At 41.0% G+C, this 20,990-nt stretch overlaps 1 long non-coding RNA gene across 3 annotated transcripts in view; it reads left to right on the top strand.

Annotated features, from left to right (window-relative positions):
• The window catches only part of LOC109388147 (uncharacterized), a 228,472-nt gene that overhangs the window by 152,038 nt on the left and 55,444 nt on the right, over window positions 1–20,990 (top strand). The window contains exons 3-4 of one of the 3 annotated variants that reach the window (XR_002125150.1): window positions 14,581–14,654; window positions 16,548–17,122. This is a non-coding gene — a long non-coding RNA (uncharacterized LOC109388147). Of the gene's footprint in view, window positions 1–14,580; window positions 17,123–20,990 lie in introns of those variants that run through there. The other 2 variants (XR_002125151.1, XR_002125149.1) reach the window with 2 other exon arrangements.

The following is a 20,990-nucleotide window of genomic DNA, read 5'->3' on the forward strand; positions in this document are numbered from 1 at the left end:
ATCGAGGTAGTCACAATGGTGCAAATAAAGACAGTAATGAAAGAGAACTTCCAGAATACTTCAGAAAGTAGCAAGATTGATGAGATGAATGTGTTCAAAGTGAGGGGTAGTATTGGGGGGGATTAATGATAACGTGCCTTTTACTGTAATAATTATTTTTAATTTAAACAGTTACCCTAGTTTTTAATCACACCTTATGTGTGTGTGTGTGTGTGTGTGTGTGTGTGTGTGTGTGTAGCCTGACAGTTAAGATCACGAACTCATCCTAGAAAAAGTGCTACATACCTCATTGTTGAATATCACTATGATCACCTTCAAAGTGCTCTCCTTGGGAAGCTATGTCCTGACGCACCTAGTCCACACTTCAAAGCAATTTTGGAACTCTTTTTCTGGAATGACCATCAGAGCTGGTGTCCTTGATGTCCTGACTATCATCAAAATGTCTTCCTTTCAATATTTCCTTTATCTTTGTGCTAAGAAAGAAGTCATTGGGGGCCAAGTCAGGTAAGTAGAGAGGGTGTTCCAATAAATTATTTGTTTCCTGTCTGAAATCTCCCTCAGATCAGTGCCTTGTGAGCTGGTACATTGTTGTAATGTAAGAGCCATGAATTTTTGGCGAAAAGTTCAAGTCATTTTCATCTAACTTTTTCACACAGCCTTTTCAGTACTTCCAAATAGTAAACTTGGTTAACTGTCCAGTAGGTACAAATTCATAATGAATAATCCCTCTGATACCAAAAAAGTTTATCAACATCATTTTGACTCATGATTTGGGTTGATGGGACTTTTTTGGTGGTGGAGAATTGGCTGACTTCCATTGTGCACTTTGATGCTTTGTTTCAGGGTTGTATTGGTACACCCATGTTTCATCACCAGTGATAACATGGCCCAAAACATTGTCCTGCCTCTCCAAAAGGTCGTGGCAAACTTTGACTCTCCTTTGCTTTTGTTCATCAGTGAGCTCCTTCAGGACCATTTTTGAACACACCTTTCTCATGCCAAGGTTTTCAGTTAAGATTTTCCTAACTGTTTCTCTGTCAATGTTTACTTCGTCTGCTATACTTCTCAGTCAGCCGACGATTTTGACACACAATTCAATGAATTTTTGCAATGTTTTCATCAGTTCTGCTCATTACTGCTTGCCCTGACCTCTCTTTATCAGTGACGCATCGTCTCCCCTCGGAAAAAAGTTTAATCCATTTGTACACTGCCATTTTCTTCATGGCATTATCCCCAGAAACTTGGACTAACATGTCCCAAATTTCACTTCCATTCTTGCCAAGTTGAACAAGAAATTTATGTTTGTTCATTGCTCTAATTCAAGCTCAGATATTCTTGCGACGGCACACAAAAACACACAACAGCAGTCATGAACGCCGCTCAGCAAGACACCACCACACGTCGACACGAACACAGCTGTGAGACACTGATATACCAAGGTTATGAGACCTCACTGAGCTGTTTGTACAGTGCTGCCAGTGTAAGCGCATGGCAGCAAGTTAAAAAACTTAATTGTCAGACCTCATAAATAAATAAATTATATATATATATATATATATATATACACACACACATACACATATATATATATATTATATGTGTATACATATATATACATATACATACATATAATTTCTGAAACACAATGCAGTGGCCTCCCTGATTTCACTTTCTTGGGATAACAAGCCAATGATTTCAGCATGCAGCAAAATCTTTCCCCTAGTTGTGCCTTTCTCATGATGTCACTGGCCTACACCAAACCCTTCAATAACTGTCTTTACTTGGCTTGGCCTACCTCTGCAGCACTCACCTCTCACCCCTTCCATTCATCTACTATAGTCCCACCATAGCAAACCTCTAGCAGCTGGGCAAAGTGCCACTTGCTCTCTCCCACCCTTCCACCTGCCTGGTACAATCGTCTCCTGCTCCCTATGTCGGCTGAGCAAATTATTATTTCACCCTCAAGACTCATCTCAGTGTTCACCTCATCTAGGTCCTCTTCCTTTACCCATCCCACACCATCACCACGATGGGGATGAATCAGAGCATCTCTGTACATGAGAAATACCATGTACTTACTGTCATCATAACTTTTATTTATATCCTGTTGTACTTGAGGATCATTTGTCTCTCTCCCACATGAATTTGTGAACTTTTAGACAGCAGAGATTTTTCTTTTCTGTATTTCAGGTACTTAGCACAGAGCTAGACTATGGAAGGAGATCAGTGAATACCAGATGAATGCAAAGATAAATGCTCCTGAGTTCTCTTGGCACTCTATGTGTACCTTAGCCTAACCCCTCTTGACATGTTTATCTGTCATTATGCCACCAACAGGGCTTGCCACACATCCATCCCACATGCTATGTTAGAGTATCAACCTGTTCCGGAGGCCTGGATCTATCTATTCCAGGACGGCTTCTCCACTGAGCAAAGGCACAAACAGGCCCAACAACCCCAGAACTTTCAAAAATGGAAATGATTTACCTAGAAAAAAACAACATGAAGCTATCCTTTCTGCTCTCTATACCAGTTGGCACCTCACAAGCAAGAATCTGGTCTCTGATTGATTTTAGGTGCTCGAATTACTTAACTCTGTTTGCCCTTTAATCAATTAATGATTTACAAAAAAGGCAAAATAATATAAATGATTATTTATTTATTGCTTTGTTTCCCTTCTTCAGGTACTCTCTAGGCTAGTCCATATTTCAGTGCATGTCAGCTCTCTTCAATCACTTCTTTTTGACAGAAGCTGATTTTTGAATTTGATATTTATTGCAACCTACTTATTGTATTGCTCTATGCTTTTTTCTGATAGTATTTAAAAATATGTGTTTATTCTCCCACAAAAACAAAATTATTACTAATTTTTGTTTGATTATTTTTGTTCCAAAAAATTAAATTTCAAAGTCTTACATAATTTTTGGGTTCTATTTTACACTGAGGAAAAATTCTGTTCAAAAAGATCACTGTAAGTTTGTGAGGAGAGAGTGAAGAAGTTTTTCTCTTACACTTTTTGGTAAGATTCTTCAGTGATCCTCCTTATCCCACTCAGTTAACTATTTACTAAGGCTTAATCATTTTGATTTAGCAATTTTTATAAATGCTGATTCAGCAGTTATGACTTACTAAAGGGGGATAAAATTTATGTCTACCTCTTGAACTCACTGAATAAGAAACACAAATAGTAAATCTAGCACACACTTCACAGGAAACTTCAGAGGAGATGAGGAGGATCAGTTTGTCTTTTCTGAGTGAACAGATTTTGCCAATGTCCAATCAAACACAGACAACTGTACAACTCTCTGCCACACCACCTAAGTGCTTGGCCAACAGTTTTCTTTAGAGATTCACAAATAATAAATTTTAGTTGGACCTAAAGCCAGGCTTTTTTCTTAAACTCAAAACCTGTAGTACTAGCCTAAGTCATTAGTTGCTCTTCAACACCTGTATATATCACAAGAAACTAGGAAACAACCAATAGATTTGAGGAAGCACAAGTATGCAGGACCATCCATTTGTTTCTATGATAAAATTACATGCATAATACAAGCAGGCTATGTAAATATAATGTTTGGAGGTTTAATAAGACTTGATTCTCCTCTATGGAAATATCACTTTAGTAAAACCACAAGATAAGATTTAGACTCTTTTATAATTAGGTGAATGAACAAGAGGCTGAGAGTAAAAAAAAAATGCTAGAATATAACAATCAAATTAGAAAACAGGCAAAAGACATAAACAGACACTTCATTGAAGAGGACATACAGATGGCAAATAAGCACATGAAAAGATATTCCACATCAGTAGCCATTAGGGAAATGCAAATTAAAACAACAGTGAGATGATACTACACACCTATTAAAATGGCTAAAATAAAAAATACCAAATCTTGCAAGGATGCTGAGAAACTGGACCCCTCATGTAGCGCTGGTAGTAATATAAAATAGTACAGACACTCTGGAAAAGAATATAGCTGTTTCTTATAAATTGAAAACACGCTTACCATAAAATCCAGAAATTGTACTATTGAATGTTTATTCCAGAGAAAGAGCTTGAGAACTGTAGGCATCAAGAAGTGCTTCAAGGGCCGGCCGAGTGGTGTGTTGGTTAAGAGCTGGCTTGGGATGCCAGAGGGCCCGGTTCGGATCCCCCATATGAGGGCCAGTGACACTGCCCTCCACAACTGATCTGCCTCACCTGGGAAGAGCGCAATGATGGTGCCAACTTGGGCCAGTGAAGCAACGTCCTCCACAACTAGACTGAAGAACAAAACGATAAGAACTTGTCTGTTCCCCTTCCCCAAATTCCCCAATAAAAATCTTAAAAAAAAAAAAGGTGTAATAGCAATACTTGTACCAGACAAAATAGACTTTAAAACAAAGGCTATAACAAGTGACAAAGAAGGGCCCACTAATCCCACTTCTGGATAATTATGTGAAGAAACCCAAAATGCTACTTCAAGGGTATGTGTGCATCCATATGTTCATTATAGCATTGTTTACAATGGCCAAGATGTGGAGGCAGCCTGGGTGTCTGTTGATGGATGAATAGATAAAGAGTAAGTGGTACATATATACAATGGAATATTTCTTGACCATGGAAGGGAATGGGTTCTTGCCATCTGTGGCAGCATGAATGGACCTGAAGGGTATTGTGCTGAGTGAAGTATGTCAGACAGACATACTCTTTGATGGTTGCTGAGTAAAGTATGTCAGACAGACAAAGACAAATGCAATGATGTGATTTTACTTATATGTGGAATCTAAAAAGCAAAATAAATTTTAAAAAACCATAAACTCGTAGATACAGAGAACATTTTGATGGTTGCAAGATGGGAGGAGGGTTAGGAATGGGTGAAAAAAGGGAAGGGATTCAGAAGTACAAATTGGTTGTTACACAGTAGTCATGGGGATGTAAAGTACAGCATAAGGAATACAGTCAATAATGTTGTAATAACTATGTATGGCATCAGTTGGGTACTAGATTTATTGGGGTGATAGATGGAAAGGGTTTGGGGGACAGGGTGGAAAAGGTGAAGGCATTAAGAAGTACAAATTTGTAGTTACAAAATAGTTATGGGGATGTAAAGTAAAGCATAGGGAATATAGTCAATGACATGGAAATAACTATGGATAGTGCCAGGTGGGTACTGGACTGGTCAGGGGGATCACTTCTTAAATTATATAAATGTCTAACCACTATGCTATACACCTGAAATTAATATATATTGAATGTCAACTGTAATTGAAAAAATTTAAAATGGTGGGGGGAAGGTGAAGGGGAATAAGAGGTTCAAATTTCCAGGTATAAAACAAATAGGTCATGGGGATGTAACATATAGCAAAGAGAATATAGTCAATAACATTGTGATAGCATGGTACGGTGTCAGATGGTTGCTCGACTTATGGTGATCATTTCTTTAGATATGTAAATGTTGACTAACTATTGTGTATACCTCAAACTAATATAATATTGCATGTTAGCTATATTTTAATAAAAATCTTCAAAGAAAAAAAAAAGAAAAGACAATTTGCCACTCATCTGCTTCACTGGCACCCAGTTACTTCCAGGATAATGTCTTAAGCATTAGAGAAAAGCCCCTGCATGGCCGCACCATTCCCTCATTATCTACCTCTGTGATCTATCTCCTGCTTTCTCTCTCCCACCACTTGGTACATCGAGGATTATGAGCTACTTGGAATTCCTATTCACACTGCAGCACTTATGCTTCCATACCTTTGTCCACACTCTCGTCTCTGCTCTAAATGGTCTATCCCACCCTCTTGTCTTCCAGGCAACCTTCTATTCTCCTGCTTAAATACAACTTAAATATCATCTTCTCTATGAAACCTACCTTGAAATCCCCAGTAGAATTTACCACCTCATTTTCTGTCTTGAACATACAGTTGAATTTCTAGCATTGGCTTGTGTTTATTGGTTTACATGTCTTTTCCCCTTCTTTGACTATGAAGCCCTTGAGGACAAAGTTTCCATCCGTTGTTTCAATATCTCCTCAGGTCCTATTATCGAACAATAGGCACTTAATAAATATTTGCTGAATTGAGTTGGGGAAAAAAACTATGGAAATCCAATCTGATTGAATTGGCTATGGCTATTTGGTGTCAGTCATGAAAATGAAAGCTGTGATTGATTGAACTGATAGACCCAATTAATGGCCTCACTTTACAATATGACTTTGCAGCTCCTCCCAACAAGAGGGGAGTCTATTTCCCCACCCCTTGATTCTGAACTGGCTTTGTGATTTGCTTTTGCAAACAGAACATGACGAAAGTGTCAGTGTGCATAGGCCTTGAGAGACCTCAAATGGCTCTGCTCCTCTTGAAACCCTGCCCAGCCACTATGTAAATGAGCCAGGCTGGTGTGCTGGAGGACGAGGGACCACATGAAAGGAAAGCCCAGTTGTCCTAGCCAGGTCATGCCAGACAAGCCTATAGTGAGCCAGCCCCAAGACAGACCCACTTAGCTGACCCACAGCTGAGGGCCTATACACAAGTGATCAGTAGAGACCAGAAGGACCACCCAACTGACCTGTAGATTCATAAACAAAACTGAATGATTATTCGTGCATGCCACTGATGTTTGATTGTTTTTGATACAACATGATTTGGGTAATAAATAATGATGTGGAAATTGGTGCCAGGAATGAAATGCTGCTATAAGCAAAACCTAAAATATCGCAGCCTTGATTTCAGAACCAAAGAGTGAGTGAAAGATGGAAGAGCAGTAAGTACACTGTTAGCAAAGGTTGGAGACATGGTAAGGAAATTATTTTCAAAGCTAGAAAAATGATGACTTGTGTTATAGATGACTAAACTACTTGTAAAACTGTCACCTCTGTGCATTGTGAAAGAAGCCAGTCACAAAAGGCCACATATTATTATGTAACTCCATTTATATTGGCCAGAACCGGCCAATCAGCAGAAATAGAAATTAGACAAGTGACTCTGGGTGGTGACCACACAATGCAATATATACATGATGTTTTATAGAATTGTACACTTGAAACCTATACTAACTAATGTCACCCCAATAAATTTAATAAAAAAATTTTTTAAAGAAATTAGATTTATGTTTGCCAGGGACTAAGGGAAGGGAGTAATGGGGAGTGACTGCTGATGGGTACAGGGTTTCTTTTTGGAATGATAACAATATTCTAAAAATAGATTAATTGTGATGCTGGCACAACCACTGAACTGTACAACTTAAAAGAGTTAATTTTAGAGTATATGAATAATTTCTCAATAATTCTGTTACTAAAAATAAACTTGCCTACAGAAAAATATAAGATTTTATATATGTATTATCTTTTATTATACACACACACACACACACACACACACACATAGAGACACAGAGGGTGCCAAAAAATACATATACACATTTTAATAAAGGTAATAACTGTATTAAAATTGTAATAATATATACCGATAGCAAAAAATGAATACAAGTCATGTGCATACATTTTTTTGGCACCCCTGGTGTGTGTGTGTGTGTGTGTGTGTGTGTGTGTGTGTGTATATATATATATGTATATATATGTATATATATACATACACACACACATATATATATGATAAAGATATAAAAATATACCTAACAAATGCTTGGATTTGGCTAAGTGGGTTCCCGAGGCAGAATGTTGAAAGTGTTAGCTGGTTCCTTCTAGCTGCATATGGCAAGGTATATCAAGAAAAAGATGAGGTAAAGAAAGAATTGGCCAATTTATGAGCAGAATGACTTGCAGGATGAGAAATAAAACAGTTACTCATTTCCAGTCTCTTTAGACCACAAAATATTCTCAAAGTAAAATACAGCCTGAGGACACGGATGAATTCAAGGGTGCGGGTATATGACCACTCATGAAAACATCTGAAATAATGAAGGTAGACCACCTTGTTTACACCAAAGGACTTGAATATCATTAATCTCACCAAAACCTAATCCCCAAAGTAGCGGTAAGTGAATCTAGCCATATCTATAAAACAATATGTGTGTTGGCTTTATACAATGAGGTGAATAAAATAATCAATTAATAAGATGGCCACTTCATTTTTAAGGATGTTGCATAGGCAAAGTGCTACCATTCTGGACTAGAGGGGACTGAGATTGTTCAAAATGTACTAAAAGCCCTGGGTGTCCGATTTTCTATAGGCAGAAGCAGGTTAGGAAAGCCAGTCATCTGCCAACATGGGCTGTTTCTTCAGGCGTAGAAGAAGGGTGATGGAGAAAGGAGAGCATCTCAGAGGGCAGAAGCAGGAGCCCAGAAGGTGAAGTGAGAGCTTTTTAAAACAACTGAACCAAGGCACCGCTCATAAGGACCAGAACCAAGTTCTCATCAAGGAACACGACCCAAGCCCAGAGCTGTGGTAACGGGCCGCATTTACCCAGTGAGATGTCAGAATTGCTATGGACCAGGTACTGCTAGTACCTTCCATTCTTTCTCTTGTTCAATAGGAGTATTTGCTGCAGTTGTCCTGCTCCTGTGCCATTATATGCTGGGCCTCTGTGGGCAAGTAGCCTGTCTCTGTATTTCATAGGCCTCCAGATCAAGACGAGCCACATTCAGGGAGCCACATGCAGGGCTGATATTGAGTTTGATGCCATGGGTGTATGAGATTTTGCAGGTCTTCGAAGAGTATAACTATGTTTTGCATGTAGGAGAGATGTGACTATTTGGGACAGGAGGACAGTCTGTGGTAAATTGGTTGCACTGATAGCCCCAATTAATAGCATCTCTGCATCTACATGCTTTGCAACGCAAAGTTACTGCTTCTCCTTGGATCCAACTGAACTTGCTATTTGCTTTGACCAATAGAATATGGTAGGAGTAGTGCTATGCTAGCTCTGTGCCTAGGTTGAAGACCTTGTATGCTTCCACTTTTTCTTAGAATCCTACTTCCATCATGAGAACAAGCCTGGTGAGCCTGCCAAAGTATGACAGACTAATGACTCAATTGCCACCCCCCTAACCAATGACTATAGAAATTTACCAACCCCCAGAAACAGAGCCACTTGACTAACCTGAAGCTGATGGCAAATATATAAGGGAGAACACCCAAACCCAGATGAACCACACAGGTGAGGCCTGTCTAAATTGCCAGCCTGAAAAATTGGGAGCTAAATACAGTCATCCCTTGGTATCCATGGGGGACTGGTTCCAGGAACCCCTACCCCCATGGATACCAAAATCTGCAGGCATTCAAGTCCCTTCATTAGTCCTCCGTACCCATGGATTGTGCACTGAAAATATGTATTGTGATCTGTGGTTGGTTGAATCTGTGGATGTGGAACCCATGAATATGGAGGGCCAACTAAATGTTGGTTGTTTTAAGCTACCAAGTTTGGGGTGGTTTATTATGCAGCAATATAATAAATTAACATAAATTGTTATATTTATTTTTGTTATAGCAATTAATTGTTATATTAATAACAATTAATTGTTATAACAATTTATTTATAACAATAAATTATAATTTATAACAATAAATTATAACAATAAATTAATAACAATAAATTGTTATAACAATTTATTTATAAATTGTTATAAATAAAATAAACATAAACAATAAAATAAATTAACAATAAACTAACATAAATTGAGCACTTACTCAATGTTAGGCATTGTTTAATGTACTTTGCAGGTATTAGCTCATTTATTCCTTCCAACAACGCTGAAGTAAGGGCTATTACTAGCTCTGCTTTAAAGAGAATACAACTCAACTAAAGAATGGTGAAATAATTTGCCCAAGTCACTAACTGGTAAGTAGTGGAACCAGGATTCAAACTCAGGCAGTCTGGAATCAGAGTCCAAGCCTTTAAGCAGTATACTATATAATCAACTAACTGCATTGAGCAAGCAACCTTGATTTATCACCTTTGTTTTTCCAATGCTTGGTATCAACTAGGGGCTCAACAAATATTAACTTTTACATTTCTTTCAAAATGCATGAGAATATTCTTAACTTCTGTGTTACTTACTAACTAGAAAGAGCCACTGCCTGAAGTATAAAGGTCAAACCTTTTAACATCTACCTACAAGGTAGCTTAAAATGTAACTTCTTCTACGCCCCCCCCCCATGTATACACTGTCCCTTGGCAATTATCCATCCGTAGTGTACTCTGCTCATAATGTTCCTGTATTCAGCAAACATTGATAGAGTACATATGGTATGGTAGCTACTGGTCTTGGTGCTTTTTATGCATTAGGGGAGGCTCAGTTCTCACAACTCGATAAAGTAAATATTTTTATACTCATTTATAAATATGCACAAGTATACACATATTTTTTAGTCTACAAGGATAGTTGTAGTAACAGAGAGAACCACAGAAAAATAATAGTGAAGTTAATTTATTTGTTGTTCCACCGTCCGACTATAAGCTTGTCCAGGGAAAGGTTAAAGCTCAGCAAGGTAACATATGCAGACAATTTTCTGCCTTTTTGCTATATTATCCTCAACCCACAACTTTTGCTAGATGGCTCAAGATAAGGGCATCAGTTCCAGCCATGACACCTGGATTCCAGATATCAAGAAAGAGAAAAATAAAGGACTAACAGAAATGCATATTTCTTCCTTTTAAGGACATGACCTCTAGTTGTAACCTGCTCATATTCCTTTTTTCGTGTCCCATAGGCCAGAACTTGGTCACGTGCCCCTCATCCAGCAACAAGGGAGGCTGGGAATTATAGTTTTTAGCAGAGCAGCCATGGACCTAGCTTTAAAAAAAAAGTGTTTGTGTGTGTGCGCGCGTGTGTGTGTGTGTGTGTGTGTGTGTGTGTGTGTGTGTGTGATGTGAGAATGAAAGAATAGGTATTGGGGACTAGCAGTCTGTGTCACATCCAGGTCACAGAGCTGGAGAATGATTAAACTGGGATTTTACTAAATGCTGGCCTGCCTCTAAAGCCTATGCCTGGTCTGCTGTGCCACAGTTCTACTCTCCTCTTTCTCGCTCCCTCTTCAAGTTGCTATGCCTCTGTTGGAGCACTTACACTGCCTTGCATGACAGCCATTCATGTGTGTACTTGTCTCAACCACTAGACTTCAGGGATCCCTGAAGTTACACAGTAATTTCAGTCATCATCTTGCTGCTAAGCCTTCAATATAATCCTACTAATAATAGTGTGCCAGTCACTGTGCCAGAGCTGTGCACTCATTCTGCTCACATGAAGAACATCATTGTTATACTCGTTTCAGAGGCCAGGAAACGAATTTAGAGAGATTAGGTAACTTGTACGAGATCATGCAATTAGAAAGTGTACAAATTGAGATTTGAATCTGGACTGTTGGCCTCCAACCCAGACCAAACTCAGCCCTGGAAAGTCATGATTGGCATACAGCCCTCCCCTGCACTCAGTAAGCCAATCAGTTATGCCACTGAAACTATGCCTTTGGGAATTATAAATAAGAAGAATTATTTTCTTGACCTTGTTCTCCAAGGTTTCCTGGGTTGACCCCGTTGGTCTTCTTCTGCAAATTCACTCCTCTCTATCCTTCTGCTGAGGTTTCCTCCCTGCTGATTCTACTCTGTCCAGGAGCCTCTCTCGCCTTTAAAGGCAGGCTTCCTGCAAGTACATTTTCCGGTGTCACCTTGTTCCTCCTGGTCCTCTCTCTCAAAGGCCGCATGGAGACATCTCCCTTGGGAGCCCCTCTCTGGGCAAATTCTTTGGGAGCCTTCGTTTCAGCCCTGATTTTTCTCCTGATTTCTCCTGGCATCTATCCACCTGCCTAAGCCCTCCTATAACTATGTCCTTCAGCCTCAACTTGTCATGTCCAAAATGGAACCGCTTACCTTTGCCCCTCCTTCCAACACCATCTCAAACTAAAATTTAAATAAACTAATTCATACTTAGGGTGTCATTAGTTTCTGTATCATCTGAGCTCTAAACTCAATAGATGCCTCTGACTTATTTTTCTCCTTGTTCCACAGTCCCTTCCATCCCCCTTTCATGGCTCCTTCCTTTCTCATTCTTTTGTTACCTTGTGTCAGACCTGGCTACCTGTGCGAGTGCACTGACCTCTCACAGGCTTCTCTGCTCCCAGATCCAGCCTCACAGCGTACAACCAGTGTATGTTGGGACTTGGGACTTATCTGCCTGCAGCTTTCTTTCTCCCTCATGGGTCCGGGGAGCCCTGCACCCTGGCTCCCTGCGCTCCACGCGGCCTCCTCTCCTGGCCTCTGCGCAGCAATCGCTGCTGCCCTCCACTCCCAGCAAGGGCTGTTGTGCACAGGCTCCCTAAGGTGGGGCACATGTGCCTTGTAGGATCGCAGGGGGGACTATGGCTGTGACCTTCCCCGATCTGAGCTAGCAGTGCCACAGGTCATTCAATGGACTACCCACCCCCATGTAGGAACTTAGCATACCCAGAAGCAATGCCCTCCTGAGGTCACCCATCTGCCATGGGTTGGATCAGCAGGCAGTGGGAATGAGATGACTGGCTGATTTCTTCATCCCCAGCCAGAGCAAAGCACATTGGTCCAGCGGCTATCCAGAGGGAGGGAGAACCCGGCAGCTTGAGCATGGACCCTAGCAGAGTTGTGAGATAGGGTCCCCAGGAATCCATGTAACATTGCATTTTCCCTGAGAGTAGCCTGTTCCTAAAGAAGCATGATACTAAATAGCAAACAAAAAGCCCATGATAGGTTGAGAGAGAAAAAAACCATAGGGAAAAAGAAATAACTTTCTATTTTAGGAAATTAATGGAACTTTTTTCCCTGCTTTTTTAACAAGGGCCCTCTTATTTTTGTTTTGCACTGGGCCCTGAATATTATCCCTAAAACACTCCTTCACCCAGTATCTCCTTCTCTTTTCCTGGGTAACCCAGCAAAATATAAAGCTGCATGTGCTTCAGCTCAACACGCAAATTGCTCCCTGCTCTGGGCATCTGAGCATCCCCAATGTCACCTCTCCCTCTAGCTGTCCTTCCTCCTGCTTGCCTACCTTTCCACATGCTGAGCTCCTGCTGGAAAGACTTGCCCATGCCGCGGCCCCATCTGATCTTCCTTACCTGAATCCTGCTTGTCCTCCTGGACCTAGTCAGCCCCACCTTGTGAAGGCTACAAGACTTCCCAGGGGACGAGCTCTGTCCTCTGAATTCCTACATTTTCCCCACACATTTGACTATTTTATTGCCTTATGTTTTTAGTTATCTGTTGTACATTTGTTTCTTTTCATTCTGAGAAGATTTTCAACCCCTTGAGGGAAGTTCCTGGGTCTTAAAAATCTTTGAATTCCATAAATTCCAGGCGGAGTGCTTACGCACTGCACGCATGGTGAATCCTTACACGGTGTACAAAGGCATGCATGAGGCAATCCAGGCAGGTCGGCAGCATAAGGGAGAGGATAAGGGAGGATAAGGGAGAGAAGGACGGATCAGGGAAGGAGGCGACTTCTTGATAGGACCTGAGATTTCTGGTGGAGAAGGGGATACATTAAAAAAGTCACATTTCACCGGCTCTAACAACTGTCAGAAAGGTTCTTGAATCCCCAGCACAAGTTTGCATTCCCACTCCCTTCGCCCCAGGTGCTGTTTTCATGCCTTGATGTCCCTAATTGTATCTCACTGCTTCTGTGAGAGGCGATGTGTGAATCCAGCCCAAGGCTACAGAGCCCAGATCCTGGCGACTGCCTGTTCTGACTCAGCTTCGAGACTGTTGTGACTCAGACTCCGGGCTGCGCGCGTGAGACTGGCGTTCTTCCCCCACCAGCCCAAGGCAAGACCTGTCTCTTGGAAAGGTCATGTCTGCCGTGAAGTTACAACAATATTGGGGGGTAAAATGTTTAGTTTTCTCTTTATGATTCCAGTCAGACAGAGAAGCTCTGAGCTCAGGGTGTAAGAAAGGGCAGAGGATCTGTAATTTTCCTTAAAACGGTTCTTGGCCACAGCTCTTGTCTCATTTGTATGAGGCACGGCTCGACAATGTTACGAAACACCATGCTGGCTTACAAGGCTAATTTATGGAAATTACAAACATGCATGGATTGGATTCTTTTTTATGTTATAAAATGGTTTGACGGCTTGAATTTTTGTTGGCTTTTTAGTCTCCTAGGGATGAGTGAACCCAGGAACTTCCGAATGTTCTTGTACATCAGAATCTTGCTAAACTTTTGGTGATCTGTGAATCCAAAGGCAGCACAGCCTTTGAAAATGCCTCCTGCGTTCTGCTCTGCGTTGCATTTCAAAGTTTCCTTTTGATGATTTTGTTTTTTTGTGACACCTTCAGAATACTGTTTGTGAGTTGGCTATTTTGTTCACCTTGCTTGATGTTTCACTAACATCTCAATAGACAATACTTTCAGCCCAAAGTACCCTGAACTCATACATCAATGAAATCCTTAATGAAAGGACATTAAAATCAGCCTTCAGGATCTATTTACACTGTAGAAACACGTTAACACTGTAAAAGAAATTTAATTGAAAGGATTTTCTTTTTTCCAAAAATATGTATAGTCATCTGATCCTAAATATATTCAACCACCAAGTCCAAGGTTATCTTTACAATGAAACAAATAGTTACTGATTTGCTTAGCTTTGATGATTAATTCCATTGTTTTTCTAGGTACGGTATAAACTACTAAGGATGTGTCTGTTCAGAAATAAGGATGAAGCAGTGGGCTTTTCTCTATTTAATACGTAAGTAATTGCTATTTGATATAATGTTCAAATAGGTCCTTGGTACATACTCCCCTTATTCCAAGAAAGTAGCCTATCATCAGTTTTTCCCCTAAATGAAGAAGGTTACTAAATAATAAAAATACAATTTTTGCCTCTATAATTAATCCTTTTCTCTTAATCCTAGAGACCATAAAAACCAAAGAAAAACTGTTTCTTAAAGTCACATATTACTCTGTCATCTTCTTAAAAACTTCAATCAATGTCTTTCTAAAATCTCCCTGTAATTAAGGTGTGGAATATCCTACTTTTTATTCATTCATTCATACACAGATATTTCCCTAAGAATTCTCATTTCTCCACTTCAGTCTTGGCTTTGCAAGCAAGCCTGCTATTTATTTCTGGTACTGATCAATGTCTCTCAGCTTAATCCTCAAATGATTATATTCAAACACCCAAAAAAAACACAAATGTAGCAGCCTAACGATTTAACTCAAATTCTAAATCACTAGTTATTCATGTTAATGGTTATAATGAGTTTTTAAAGCATATATTATCATTATTTAACATGCCAGGAAAGGAGTTTAGTGTTTCTTTTCCTCACTAAATTTCAATAATAGCTGGGCTTAAAATTACACCAAACCCTTCTGGTTGACCTGTGGGTGTCACAGGGCAGCTATCCTCTCTTCACACCTTTCACCTCCTTTCTTCTTCAATGTTCTCTTCTATTTTGTTTAAAACAGAGGCTCAAGTAAAGTATATCTTTTCCACTTTTTTCATATCTTATCCACATATTTAGATAGGTCTACTTGGCAACATAATAAACATGATGACCATTTTCTGAGAGGAGAGCTTATGACACCACGGGTATTCTCCCTGCCTTCTTTACACACACACACACACACCCCACTACCACTACCACACAGGCATCCAGGCACTGTTACTGCTCCCTGGTCTCACGCCCTTGTGGAACTGCCCAAGCTGTTTATGCTGGGAACACTGGGGGTATCTGTGGGTTTACTCTGCAGCAAGTCAGTTCATTCGGACAGTGAAAGACTAGAAGTCAGGGTTTCCTAATTGGCTTTGTGCTTCTCCCCAAAAGAATGCAAATGTCAGCACCATCACCAGGCTCTGCACTCTCTCCACTACTCTCTCCCACTTACCCTGTCTGATCCAGGTCCCAGCCAAACCAAGTCATCAGAATGGAGTAGAAGAGTCACAAGCACTGGAGGGTGGGCTCAGACCCGTGGTGGAGGGGCATGTGCAGAGGACACCAGTCATGATTCCAAAAGGACCCCATGCCCTAATATCACTGCCCCTTCTCCCTCTCCTGTTTCCAGTCAGGGTCCTCATATGCTGGTCTGGTAGAGCTAAACTTCTGATATTCTTTAAACGCTCTTACTTAAGCCTTCTTTGTCCTGGCATCTACCCCATCCACTGTTTCAGGAATCTCTCACTTCCTTCCCAAAAGAAAGCCCAAAATACGCTATTGATGTCCACACTGCAGATCCACTCCAACTCATATCCTCTCCTAAATTGTTGGTCTGCAGGGCAGTAACTATACTTGTGACTATGGAAAGAATCTTCTTGCCAAGTGTGTCATCATCTTCCAGTTGTAGGTTAGAGCAGTGAAAGGCTATTTGGTATATGAGTGTTTGTGCAAGTCATGTAGCTGTGGTACCTTTTATCTCAGTCACCTGGCCACATTGGTGTCCTCTTCTGTCTGACTCTAGCCCAACATTTGAAGTAAGTCAAAAGGCTAGTCTTCCTAATATCAATCCCTCTATTGAAGTCTACCTAGATTAATGGGAAACATGCAAGTGTTGGCCACAGCAGGCTTTCCTTTTGACTTCAGTCATCTTCTAAAACATAATCCCTAGTCAAACAATGTAACTGAAATTTCTGCTCCTCCAGAATTAGCTGCTCTACCTGCCTGCCTGCCTAACCACCAATGACTCCATGGCAAGTTCTCTCCATCAATGTCAGAAGGTCTTCGGATATTCTTTTGGCTACTTCCAATGTCATTCCAAGAAGCACTCTTTCAGCACCATAATACAGGCCAGATTTGATATTCAACAGCACAAAGACGTCTCTTTCCTTCTTGCCAACTCGAAGCATGTCTACATCTGCAAAGGACAAGAATAGTCAGTAACTGCCAAGATTAAATGAATCAGTCCCCAAAAACTATAGTGAAAATTATGTAGGCAATAATAGGCCAAGAACACCCAGTACAAACCACTCGTCACTTGAAGTATAAATTTCATGACCTCTGTGTTATAAAAGAAACAAACAAATAAGAAGAGACCTTAGCCCCAAAGAAATTAGTTTGGAATTTAGAAAGAAAGTGATAAACAAGTTTAAGGATTTTAACAAAAATTGGCATTTTTATCCAAAGCATAATCTTGCATTTCATCAAACTTCTCCTTAGAAGATCATAAAATGTTCCATTATGAATGTAGCGGAAACTTGATGAACTATTGGTTTTGGCTTGTTTGCAAGAAAGCAATAAAGTTGCCTTTTCTTGACTGTTATCTAGATTGTTGTCATTACCCATGACGTTGCATGAACCTGTATTATCTCTAATTTTGTTTTTGCAAACTAATAATCCCAAGAAAATCTTCTCTTTTCCACTTAGTGGTTACTTTCTTTTCAATCTCTCCTTTGTAAGGATATTAGTTCTGAGGGAAAAGGAATAGAGAAACTCATTAGAGACTGACAAGGGCAAGGGATAGCACTTGGCAGATGGAGGCATAATAAAGCCCTGGTAAAGCTATAAAAAAAATTGTTGAGATATCTTATGCACCATTACCAGTCAAAATTTTCCCCAGTATGATGCTAGTAATGAAAGAATTCAAAATGTTCAACAGTTTAGTAGGCTTTCCCCTTCCTCTGGTCACCAGCACTGCAGGGCAGCCATGCTTCGGAAGCTGAACTACTATATCTGACCGATGTGTGCTGGCTGGGCTGTCATATGAAGAGAGGGGTTTCAGCCAAAGTGGCTCAATTGGTTCCCATTAAGACACTAACATCGATTATGAGATAAACCCTTTAGTGTCCTAATACTCACCTTGGAGCCAGCCACTCCAGAGTCTTACCTCACTGCTACTGCTCAGGGGCTATCATTCACAGAACAAGGTGTGGGCTGGTGATGGCAACCATAAGAGAAAATAACTATTAATGCATTTCAAGAACTCCAGTCCCTTGTGAGATTAGAACATGAAGCAAGAAAAATGAGAACGCTTCTTATCCTTGATCAAGAAGAAACAAGCTTAACACCAAGCTAAAGGAAAGAATGACCAGGGTTGGTCATGGTTGCTGATCAGGGAAAGAGATGGGGGAGAAATGTGGGCAAACACTCCAAGCATGTAAAGAATGACCTGGGTGCTCCAGGACCTTCCAGGTCAAAAAGCAGTGCTTCTCCTATCCCTGGTTTTCCCTCTGTCTGTTGGGAGCTTCTTTCTTTCTTTTTTTTTATATGTTAAAAAAGCTCATTTAATTAAAACTTTTAAACATCTGCTGTGAAACTGAGATACCAATAGTGAAAAAGCTCCACCTACAAACAAGACCCCTACCCCTTCAAGGTCCTAGAAGATCAAGGGAATGAGTGGGAAGAGCCTAGAAATTGATATTAGTACAGGCTAGGGTGGTGAGGAAATATACCCTGGGGTGGGGGTGGGAGTATCCCAGAAATCCAAGATTTGTTCAGGTTCTCACCCTTACCAGCAGGACCCGAGTCTTCTGACTTCCTGCATTACGTGGTGCTGTCACTCCTCGCTCAAATTCCCAAGGAATCATAAGGCTAATAAAGTTAGATAAGTTATCACCCAATTCTTCATTTCTCAGTAAGACCAGGAAGGGAACTATGAAGTCAGGTGTGCGTGACAAGATAGCGCAGCTCAGAGGAGACCACGGGTGGACACAGGTTTGCGCAGATAGGTATCAGACACGTGACTTCTGAGCAGGGTCTGGGAAGCCTGCAGAGATGTGCAGACAGAGCTGAGAGTCACAGGCAGGTATGCAGGGGATGACCACAAATGTCAACAAAGAGGTGAAAACAAACCTGTTCAGAAGTAGTGCCGAGAAATGGACTGTTCACTCATCCCAGGTTACAGGCTCTTCATCTCCCCAGTTTTATGGGATTTCTGCTGTGTAGAAACACAACAGACTGTCCCAGAGAGAGGCAGTGCTTCACAGGCCCTGATAAATGCTGCTCACAGCAGATACTGGGTATAGGCTTATATAAATGAGGATTCGAAGAATCTAATAGACTTCATCTGAATAACCAATTAAACTAGCTTGAATTATTGCGAAGAATGTATGTATATATTAGTTGGGCCTCTAGATACAAATAACAAAACTAATTAGGGCTACTTTTCATCTAACGAAGGGTGGGGGAGGAGGAAATTTACTATCTGTATACAAGCATCCTACCAAACCAGGTCAGGAAAGCCATAAGCTTCAACAAGGGACTAGGAATTGCCAGAGCTCTCCACTTGCCATGCCTTCTCTGCTCTGCAGACTGCCTCCTTCTTGTCACTCTGCATTCTGACTGCCTCCACCTGACTATCCACACTGGGCAGGAAGCGGGTGCTCCACAGGTCACAAATTCACAGGTCACAGCACGGCCATAGCAGATTCTGCTTGGTAGGTCCTCAGTCTTAAATGCAAATATCTATAAAAAAGAATGTGCTCATTTCAGCTAGATTCCAGAGTCCACCCCTGGACTGAGTGACTATATCCAGGGAAAGCAGTGCCGTAGAGTGAGATGGGAGTTAGAGCCTGAGCAAATGGTTCCCATAAAAAAATAAAAAAAAAAGTGATGGTAGAGCTCAGAGTATCTATTATATATTAATTTATGGAATTTAAGGCTGAGGACCTTGGAGGACTTCCAGGCCAAGCCAACCATTTTGAAAATAAAGAATCTGAGGCTCTAAGAATTGATATGCTTGCCCAAATTTGCAAAAGTTATCAACTGCAGAGCCAGAATTAGTCTGAGGTCTCCTGTTCCATCATTTTTTCTTTGAACTCATGTTGACCTACAGCCTGTCAGCTTACAACATGCCAGGCCCTTGGCCAAGAACCGGAAATAAGATTTGCCAACCAGACAGGATCTCCACCTTTTTGGGGTGAACAGACAACTTGGGAAAAGATCACACAAATAAATAAAATTATAACCCTGTTCAGTGCTAACAAAGCGAGGCAGTGACAATTCCCCATTTTGCTGTTTGGTGTCGTTGGCCAGGTCAGAAGAGTAAGTCCCAGCATTGGCAGTGAGAAGAGGAATTGCATGTAAAATAAACATTCACAAGATGGTGACATAAGAGGCCCCTGACTTTCTTTCCTCCTACAGATATACCAAAAATACAGCTGTGCATGGAACAATTCCCTCTGAGAGAAATCCAGAACTCGTGGAGTGACTCCTACACATTAGACAGCAGGGAAAATACCCACATCAAAATGAGTAGGAAAAAACTGAGACACACCCTTCCCATATACCACACCCTGGGCACCGTGACATACAATCAGGAGGAAACCCTCAACTCCCTGCTTCTCCCTGGGTCACACATACAGCACCCCAACTTTTAAGGTCACCAACCAAGAGATAGGCCCACAAATCACTTAACGCTAAGAACCAACGGGGCTTGCATTCACAAGTCCCGCAGGACTATAGCAAACAAAGAAGCAGCTGTTAAATGGGCATGGAGGACGCCTCAAGGCTGTACCCCAGGCTGAGCCCAGAGGGAACAGACAAAAATGCTTATCTTCCAGTTTCTCCCTGGGAGGCATTTGACTGCATACTTTTCAGCTGCTGCCTGAGGGGGCCAGCTTTTAATCAGCCTGTGTCTAGGTACTTACTGGGACCCTCCCAGGAGCCCCAAACACCTGGTGGGCATTTCTCCTGCATTCTCCCTCTGGCTTACTCCAACACTAAAACCAAGTCTCCAGCTTCTCCCCGGAAGGGGTTTGTCCCCACATCTACCACCCCAAATTTTGTGGCTGCCACCCAAGAGATGAGCCCTCAAATCACTTAGCTATGATATACAATGGGGCTCAGTATTCACAGGACCATATTGAACAAAACAGCAGTTTCAAATGAGTGCACAAACACTTCCTACAGCCAGTCCCCCTGGGCTCAAGCAAGTTTCAAACAGTAATGAAGACAACAATCTCATTTACAATTGCATCAAAAGGATAAAATACCTAGGAATAAATTTAACCAAGGAGATGAAAGATCTGTACACTGAAAATTATAAAACATAGTTGAGGGTGGCTGGTTGACTCAGTTGGTTAGAGCGAGTGCACTTAACAAAAAGGTTGCTGGTTCAACTCCCGTATGGTATGGTGGGCTGTGCCCCC

This window comes from Hipposideros armiger, unplaced genomic scaffold, assembly GCF_001890085.2.
Source record: "Hipposideros armiger isolate ML-2016 unplaced genomic scaffold, ASM189008v1 scaffold_183, whole genome shotgun sequence".
Taxonomy (NCBI): domain Eukaryota; kingdom Metazoa; phylum Chordata; class Mammalia; order Chiroptera; family Hipposideridae; genus Hipposideros; species Hipposideros armiger.